General features: G+C 41.7%; 1 protein-coding gene across 10 annotated transcripts in view; it reads right to left on the reverse strand.

Moving 5' to 3' along the window:
* ADGRG2 (adhesion G protein-coupled receptor G2) overlaps window positions 1-4998 on the reverse strand; it is a 64003-nt gene extending 59005 nt beyond the window's left edge. For 4 of the 10 annotated variants that reach the window (XM_017831506.1, XM_017831504.1, XM_017831497.1 and 1 more), the window contains exons 1-2: window positions 4482-4537; window positions 2119-2234 (exon numbers count right to left, since the gene is read on the reverse strand). The gene's annotated coding sequence lies outside the window, so the exon portion shown is untranslated. The other 6 variants (XM_017831501.1, XM_017831499.1, XM_017831500.1 and 3 more) reach the window with 6 other exon arrangements.
* Window positions 4999-8771: the final 3773 nt, after the last annotated feature.

Below are 8771 nucleotides of genomic sequence, written 5' to 3' on the forward strand. Positions count from 1 at the left end.
GGCCAGGCATACCAGAAAGAAGACTGTCCAGCTCATGCTTTCAATTTTCCTGCTTTTCAAAAATGAGTTCTGAAAGTTTCATCTTATTGTAAGTAGGGGAAAAGAAAAAGTAAATAGTGGTTTCTGCTCACTCATCTCCACTCTCCTTTCCATGCTCCCTTAGTTTGAACAGCAACACCCTAAAAAAGAAATTATATTGTGATTTCATCCTAGACCTCACTTTATGGACTTAACAGATCTCTTGGATCTTGCACTTGGAGCTGTTAAAATTTCTCTTGAAGCTGAGAAGCACAATATTTAGTGGAGGTTTCTGGTTAGTTTTTTTTTTTCTTTTAAACAACCTCTCAGACTCTTTCAGTCAACAGCCCACTGACCAAAACTAATAGTTTGTACTGAAGAAATAAAACTCATCAGTTTGGAAAGATGTATGCACTGAAGCAAGCACCTTCCAAAGTCCTGCTACAACTCTGTTTTGGGGTATGGCATTGCTACCCTACACGGCCTAAGGAAATATAGTCACTTTGGCACTTCAGTCTTCACATGGAGTAAATATCTAGGGGACCTCTATTAAGACATTCTAGTAAACAGGGTTGTGCCAGAACAGCATTCTGATCCTCCTTTAGCACTCCTCCTTCTTAGGGTCAATATAAGTCTATGTAAGGGAACAGGAGATGGTACCACTGCCAGGACAAACCCCATAATCAATTGTTAGGGAAAGAAAGGAGGTCAGATTTCTGACTGGAGCCCACATTAGACTACTACAAATGAAACAAGTTAGTCAATAAACATTCTCAAACACTTGAAAGTCATCACACAGGTGAGTAGATGACTTCAAACCAATTTCAGAAAAATTTATTTAAACTAGAACCATTTCTGTGTGTAGCCCCCACAATCACATCGGCTCAAAAAATTTACTTTGTACGACTACACTCCACATGGCTTTTTTCATCATCACCACCTCTACAAAAAAAACTGATTAGCCTTCTTAGAAATAAACCACATGCTGACTTGCTGAAACACAGATAAGGATGAAAAAAGGAAAGCATTTTTAATTCAAGTTATATGAATACTTGGCCTATGCTATGAATAAGTAATGATGGAAAAAAGTCACTTCAAAACATGAAGTCCATCAGAAAACCATTCAATCAGCTTATGTCCATAATTAATTTGGTGCAAAAGAAAGAAAGATACTCAAAGTCTGGATGGGAACTTGGAAATTAAACGTGGAATTTGGCAACATTCACAGTCAAGCATGCCCAGATATCTAATAAATCCAGGCAGAGGGACACAGTAATTTTTTCTCTAAAGAAAGGGACTTACTATGAGAAGATTTAAAACACTAAAAGCATCAGTAAAAAGACGTTGAGTTTTGCTGTGTGTGCACAATAACATCTCCATAATGAGCATACTCACATTACTCATTGTCTTACTATTTCTACCATTTCTAAATGTGTCACATCTTGTCAAACATGACAACTTCTGGCAAACCTACTGATGGATCTCTGAGATCTTAACTCCTCAAAGATTCCTTTAAGGAACAGTATAAATGAGAACATACTCAGTGCTTAATTTGTGAGTGGCTGTTCTTTTTTGGTAACTAAGGCATCACTTGAGGTACTCATGCAAATTACAGAAAACAAAAATGTGATAAATTCTAGTAATTTTCTCTAAATTCTAAAGAGTGAAAAAGTATTTTAAGTAGACTGGGGAACTTTATAAACTATTTCTTTTCTGTATACTGTTCCACCTAGGATAACTGACATTGTACGGTTTTCTTTTAAACAAAAATAAGTTAATCATGTTACAAAATGTGTTTTTTCTTTGAGACGATAAGAACACTTATGAGATGATAAGCCAGCAGAAGAAGACCTAGAAGGGAAGAAAAAAGTCACTGTTTTTATAAGGCACTAGCTGAAAAGCAGCTGTTGTGTCAAACAATAATTATATTTCTGGGCTACAGTGCTCATTGACAAAAGTGCAGAGAATAAAAATAGATAAAACCAGAAAATGCCGAGTTTGGGACCTGAACTGCCAGACACACTTCTAAAATCTTGTATCAGTTCCACTACGTAATACCTGCAATAAAACTGTCCTGAAGCTGATGTAAGTAACACTCACCTGTGGTATACAAAATGTTCAGCTCATAGCTGAAGATAAATCACGCAGGGAGGAGCTTGAGATCCATTTTTTTTGTCTTTGATATAATGTCAGCTACAAAGGATCGTTTTTCCATCCTGAACAACAATAAATTTCAAAGGTATTTGAAATTTGAACACAAAAGGAATGCAAGACTCCCAAATAATTGAGTCCTATTAATTAACATATAGTTACACAAGCCTATCCTTTCCATAGAACAATTATAGATCCTTTCCAAATTGTAACTCCAGCAATTCATGACTGGAAAGAATAAGATCCTCATAATTCTGAGAACCTATCTAATGAAATGCTTCACTCTTTTTATGTTCATAAGATGAACATAAACAAAAGAATATTCTCTAAATCCATGCATCTGGAAAAGAGCAAAGCTTTTAACTGAACCTAGATACAAAAGCACTACTAAACTTGCCATTTATCAGAAAGCTAACAGTTCAGGCCAAATACCTTATTCATGCTGAAGTCTACAAGATTAATTGTATGAGCTACCCTTATTTTGGCCTTCAAATAATCTAATCTAGTGTTCCACTGAAAACATAAAATTCCAAACTCAAGTGTAGTGATCAGTTTTAAACCTATACTCTGTTTGCCAAGGCCACTGATCACATTACATAATAAGAACTAAAAATTGTCCAAATGTAAGAAGAGTTATTCTCTCACGAAGTCCAAAACTTTCACAATCTGCCAACTCTCTGCAGTTATCAGTGGAACACCTGACTAAAAGCATTCACAGCACAAAACCCATATAAATTGAGTAATTAACTTGAGAATGGGAATTTAGTCCTTTATCTCTTTCCAGCTGGCCGTAATTTGAGCCAGTTTCTGTATTATTCTGATGTATTAGAAAGAGAGTTTAACATTAAATTTGGAAGGCACTGAAGAAAAAAAACATGCTAGCAACTTCCACTTGATCTACAGAATTACCTTAAGCTGCTAGAGTAATATTAATAAAGATATCAATAACATTAGTTCACTTGGTGTCTGACTGCCACAGCAGACATAACATAATACTATCTTACAGAGTAAAGTAGAAAATTTTGTGGCTCCAATTTGTATCTAAGCAAGTTTGTTTACATGCACTTTCTTTCCTGCACCCTCTTTCAAAGCATTTAGCTCTGGAGGTTGCTTTCATCATTAAGTTGTAAGTGTGCTTCCACGGTGAAGACAAGTACTCGCAGATCCTCCTAAGCAAAGACATGTTTCCTGTTCTTTAGTTTAATCCCACAAACACATCTCTGGTGTGGGATTTGTTCCTCACATCAGAGGAACAAATCCCACTTGTTTCCCCCATGGAAACAGTTACAGGAGTATGCTTTCCAGCTCAGGCATAACCTTAAACTTTAAAGCTTAAGAGCAGGAATATCAACTTGCGCAGCTCTCATCTAGTGATGGTGTTCACTGTTAGCCTATGCAAGCAAAAAGGAGAAACGTGTCCTGAGTAGAGACACATAATACCAGCTTTACTTTTTCAGCACATGTGACAGAGCTGAAGACCCAACTAATTTGCTTTGGGATTGAATAACACTTAGATCTGCATGTTAGAGGTTATAAACTCTATTTTGGCTCATGTTGAAGCTCATTCTATCACACTTTCAGCATTACTATAACTGACTTAAGCAGGGAGATTGGACCAGATGACCCACAATGGTTCCTTCCAACCTTACTGATTCTGTGATTTCATACAAGTCAAACCCAGCCTGGGCCTGTACAATCACACGTTTAATTTGCTGGATAAGCATACCTTGAACTAGTTTACAAGCATTTCTTCCACATTTCCACATAAATCAATGCAAGACAGTAACACAGTAAAAGCAAGAGTTCAGTACTGTTATAAGTACTACCCACGAATGACAAAATGTATACACTTGCAAAGCAAACATAAACTCAGTCGAAAAAGGATGCTTCTGATACACTTAGCCAGCAGAGGTGACAAAACCCCAGACAAATAAACTCCTCGGAATAATTATTGTGCACAAAAGGTGAGTCTGAAGACATCTTACTTTCAATGATGTAGGTTTCCTTGCAGAAAGCATGTGAAAGAAGCAGAAAAAACTTTTAAGCTGAGTATATTCTCTGCACTCGTTCCCACAGACAACGCGTGTGAGAGCAAACCCCGACCCAGCCGAGCAAAACAGTCCCCAACGGGACGCTGCCCCGGTTCTTTCGTAAACCACATTCGAACCCTCCTGACGCGTCCGTGTAAAATCATTTACTTTCTAGGCCAATTTAAACACGCTACTGAAAATTTCTCGCCGTTGATTAAGCGCTTAAAAGACGACTGGAAAGATGATGGAAACCTCCCCACCGGCAGCACGGAGAAATGTTACCTGCGCGGTGCCCTCAGCACGGACTCCGGACGGGCTCTCTCGGCCCCGCACCGGCCCCGCGCGAGTCACAACGGCCCCGCAGCGCTCGGCCCCTGCCCTCCCTCCCTCCCTCCACTGACCCCCGGGCCGCGCTTCCCTCGGCCCGGCGACACCCGCAAGTGCCACTCCGGGAGACGGATCTGTGACTAAGCGGTGGCCGCGGGACTGCGCTGCGGAGGTCGGAGCCATCCGACCTGCTCGGTCTCCCTCCCTCCCTCCGCCCGCCACCGCCGCGGGACCCCTCCGCCATCACCCCGCTCGTCCCTCCAGGCACGGTCGGCGGGAAAGCCCAGCCCCGGGGAACCTATGGCGCCCGGCTCCGGAGAGCCGCTCACCTCCGCCCGGCTCGGGGCGACTCCCATCCCCGCAGCCCGCCGGGCTGCCGGTCCCTCCTCGCCCTCGGGAGCTCCGCGAGCCGAGCAGCCGCTCACCTGGCGCCGGGCGACCGCCCGTCCTGTCCGTGCCGCCCGTCCTGTCCCGTCCGTGCCGCCCGTCCTGACCCGTCCCGTCTGTGCTGTCCCTGTGTCCCGTCCCGTCCCGCCCCGCTCGCTCAGCACTGGGCACAGCGGAGGCGGCGGCGGCCCCGGCAGCTGTGGCAGCCGCTGGACAGGGGGCGGAGGCAGGCGAGGGAGGTGCTGCGGGAAGCCGAGGGAACCCGGCGAGGCGGCGGAGCTGCCCGGGAGCGGCCCCCGCGCCCCCTCGGCGTGGCGGGCTCGGCCCCGCCCGGCGGCCCCGCGGGTGCGGGCGGTGTCCCGGGAGCTGTGGGCAGCGCAGGAGGAGAGTGGCTGGCCCGCGGCAGGCTGGAGGCAGCGAGCAGTAAGCAGTAAGCGTGGGGACACTATGCCCGGACACAGCGGAGGGAACTACCGCTCCGAATAAACTGTTTGAAATTCTTTGGTGGGCAACTTGTTCGGCGTTAAAATAGCTTTTTTTCTTGTATGGTTCACCTTAAGCCCTAACGTAAACGTAATTTTTCAGAATTAGCAGCCTTCATTTAATTTCAGTAAGATTGATACTTTCAGTTGGTAGTGTAAATGAACTTTGTAAATCGTAAATTGACTTAGCTACCAGGTCAGCAGTAAGCTGAAGCTGTGGCCCTCCTCTTCCCCTTTTTAATTGCTCGGAATGAAACATATTCTGAAAATGCAGCACTTTCAGTGACTTATTTAATACCAAAATTTTTAGGAACTACTCCCTGCATGTGAGGAGGAGCTTTGGTCATTAGACACTGCTGAGAAGAGCTTGGCTCCAGGGCATAGCTGGGGAAGGGATGTGCTTTAGGAGTTTTAGGCAACAACTCTTCTCGGTGTTACTGAAAAGATAAGACGGGCAAATTCTACAAACTCCACAGTCAGTAGGTCTTCCTGAGGATGCAGAGTGTGATGAGTCCACATGATGAGCATAATTTTAGAGAAGTACTTGTAAAGAAGAGCTGGAGCTAGATGAAGAGATTTGTTTCATTTTGCTTAGATCAGTGGTGTCTTTGGATGCTTTGGAGCTGGCATCTAGTGGACACAAGGCCGGTGCTTTTGTAATTCCTCACATAAGAAAAAACAGGAGGTATTTTTCTTTCTCTGCCTTGCTTAGTGGAATATATTTCACTTCCCTAAAGGTTTAAGGACCTAGCTTATACCACCTGTGAGAATTATATCTCCTTCTCCTTCACTTCTGATCTGGATGTCTGGAGGTCAATAATGTGGCTTAGTGGTGTCTCCTCAGAAAGGGTAAAAAATTGAATGATGTTGGAAACTGAAGTCCAACTTACCCATGCGCACCTTACCTGACGGTAGTGCAGAGTTAGGAAGCTTTCTCTGTTGTTTGTTGTGTGAATAGTTACCAGTGTACAGAAGTTTGTCTATGTCCTAGTTAGGACAGCTGAGACCAGTTCATCATGGTATGGGTGTAACCCAAAACTGTGTATTCTATAGCCTTCCATGCCATTTCCCAGAAATTGTTAGCACTAGAGGCCTGCAAGATAGGAAGATGTTCCTGTCCTCATACCCTTTTATGGAATTCCCCGCTCTGAGGGAAGGACTGAGCATTCCTGCCTGAACTGTAGAATATATAAACTTGGAGTTTTGGAGCCTTTTTACCACTCGTGGGATCCAGAGAAGGACTGCAGCTCACCACTCTCAACCAGACTGAGACCACCACCCTCAACTGGACTGCAATCACCACTTTTGACCAGACTGCAATCACCGCTCTTGACCAGACTGCAACAGCACTCTCACCGACAGGTCTTCCCCTCACTTTTTCCTTTGGACTCAGGGGGCCCAAAGAACACCACTCTGTTCATGCCCCAAGGTGCTGGGTTATATATTTGGGGTTTGTGGGTTAAAACCAATTTGTCTGTATAATTGTACTTATTGTATTATTTTATTAAATTGTTATTCTGACTTATAATCTCTCTTTTGAGTTGAGTTCATTTCCCCTGCTGGTTTACCTTTAAACCAGCACAGTCTACCCAACAGCTCTGACAAATTATATATTCTTTGGGATAAAAATCAGCTGGTTGCTGAATTTTCAAGCACTAAAATGTAATTGTGGGCAGAGGAGTTACCTCAAAATACCTATTCTCTTTCCTCTTAGACCAAATTCATTTACTATGAGAAAATACTGTGTAATTTACAAAAGGAAAACACTTTACCTAATTTATATCTCTAATTGTTTATTTAAACTGTGTATTATCCAGTAACATACAGAGAAACTAAACAGAATTGATTTGTAATGACCTAAAAACCCAGACTAAGTTAAAAACTTCATTCCCAGTGTACTTGTATAGCTGTGCTTAGCTGGAAAAGTCCCTGAAATCTATGTATAATCACTCAGATACAAGTATGGCATCTATACAGTTCTAGGACTACACAAGATCTGGGCAGTGTTCCATGGAAGCCAAAGGCAAACTCGTATGCACTTACCAAGAAAACACAGAATTGAGCAGGTCTGAAGAACAAGCATGAATAACTGAATAATAGAGAACTTTTCAATTCCACTAGTTTGTTATGCTTTTGAGAAAATGCCAAAAAAAAAGGGTTGTGCTAATTCAGGTTGCTCAATGCCTCCTTTATTGTGTGCTCGTGCAATACTGAACACTGCTTTAGTAGGAATAGCAGGTGATAAATGCAGGTTTAAGAGAATGATCATCCCTTGAAGAGAAGGAGTCAAATCTTCTGTCTCCAGAAAAATGATCATATTAAAACATCTTAAGTAAAATTAATAGTTTAATAGTTTCAGGATCTGGAATTCTCCAGAAAATGGGAGCATGGATACCATAAACTGGTGTCGATATAAAGTTTGGCCATGCATCCTCCTAGTGGAGAAATACTGTATTTCAAGGTTTTAACAATTAAAGCATTTTATTTTCACCTGTGTTCAACCAGATTGAATATAGAAAACCCAGTGACTCCAACAAAGTCAGAGTCTAAATTCACATTAACTTCATCTTAACCAGAATTTCATATTATGCTTTCTAAGTGGTTTGGAATTTATTATTATTTTTTATTTAAACTCTTCCTCTCTTTATTTTTGTGTGTGTGTGTATACATGTTTCCTAGGGAGATTAGACATTTCTGTGTCATATTGTGGTATTCATTTCATGTTTATAATTTATGTATCTAAATGGAATTTGTTCTGATGATGTAATTCATGTCTCAGTAGGAAAAAAACATATGTAACCACCAAGGGAAAGGGGAGAGGGGAGATAGTGGGAGAAGTGAGGTCTGTTTGCCTTTTCATTTATGCTGTAAAGGTTTGATGTTGTTTCACAAAGATGCTTGTCAGGACAGACTTGTCCTGTTCTTGCTCCTCCCTATTCCTTCACTATCTCTAGTGGGCAGGATTGGAGGTTGCTTTGCCCTATGATGTGTATATGGTCAATCCCAGGGAGTATAAAGTTAGGAGAATGGCTGTTTCAATAAATCACATTAACATAACACCTTTTTATATCAAACCTAATTGATCTAAAATCAAAGCAAAAAAGACTTTATGATAATTTCCATGACTCTGAATTTTGTGGGGTTCTGTCTTCTTCATTGCCATGCTACAGGTTTCTATGAACACCAGAAACTAATTGGAGGTACAAAAAGCAGTTAAAATGGTTACAATTCTCTGCTTCATATATAAATATAGTCCTTCCCAAAAATCACTCATGTTCTATTCTATAATATCATGTAGTAGTTATAAGTCGTGTAAATGACAGATAACTAGGTAAAAAGTAGGTTAGGTGTTTTTTAACTGATGATAACATTGAAG

This window comes from Lepidothrix coronata, unplaced genomic scaffold (assembly GCF_001604755.1).
Source record: "Lepidothrix coronata isolate B3197 unplaced genomic scaffold, Lepidothrix_coronata-1.0 Scaffold191, whole genome shotgun sequence".
Lineage (NCBI taxonomy): Eukaryota > Metazoa > Chordata > Aves > Passeriformes > Pipridae > Lepidothrix > Lepidothrix coronata.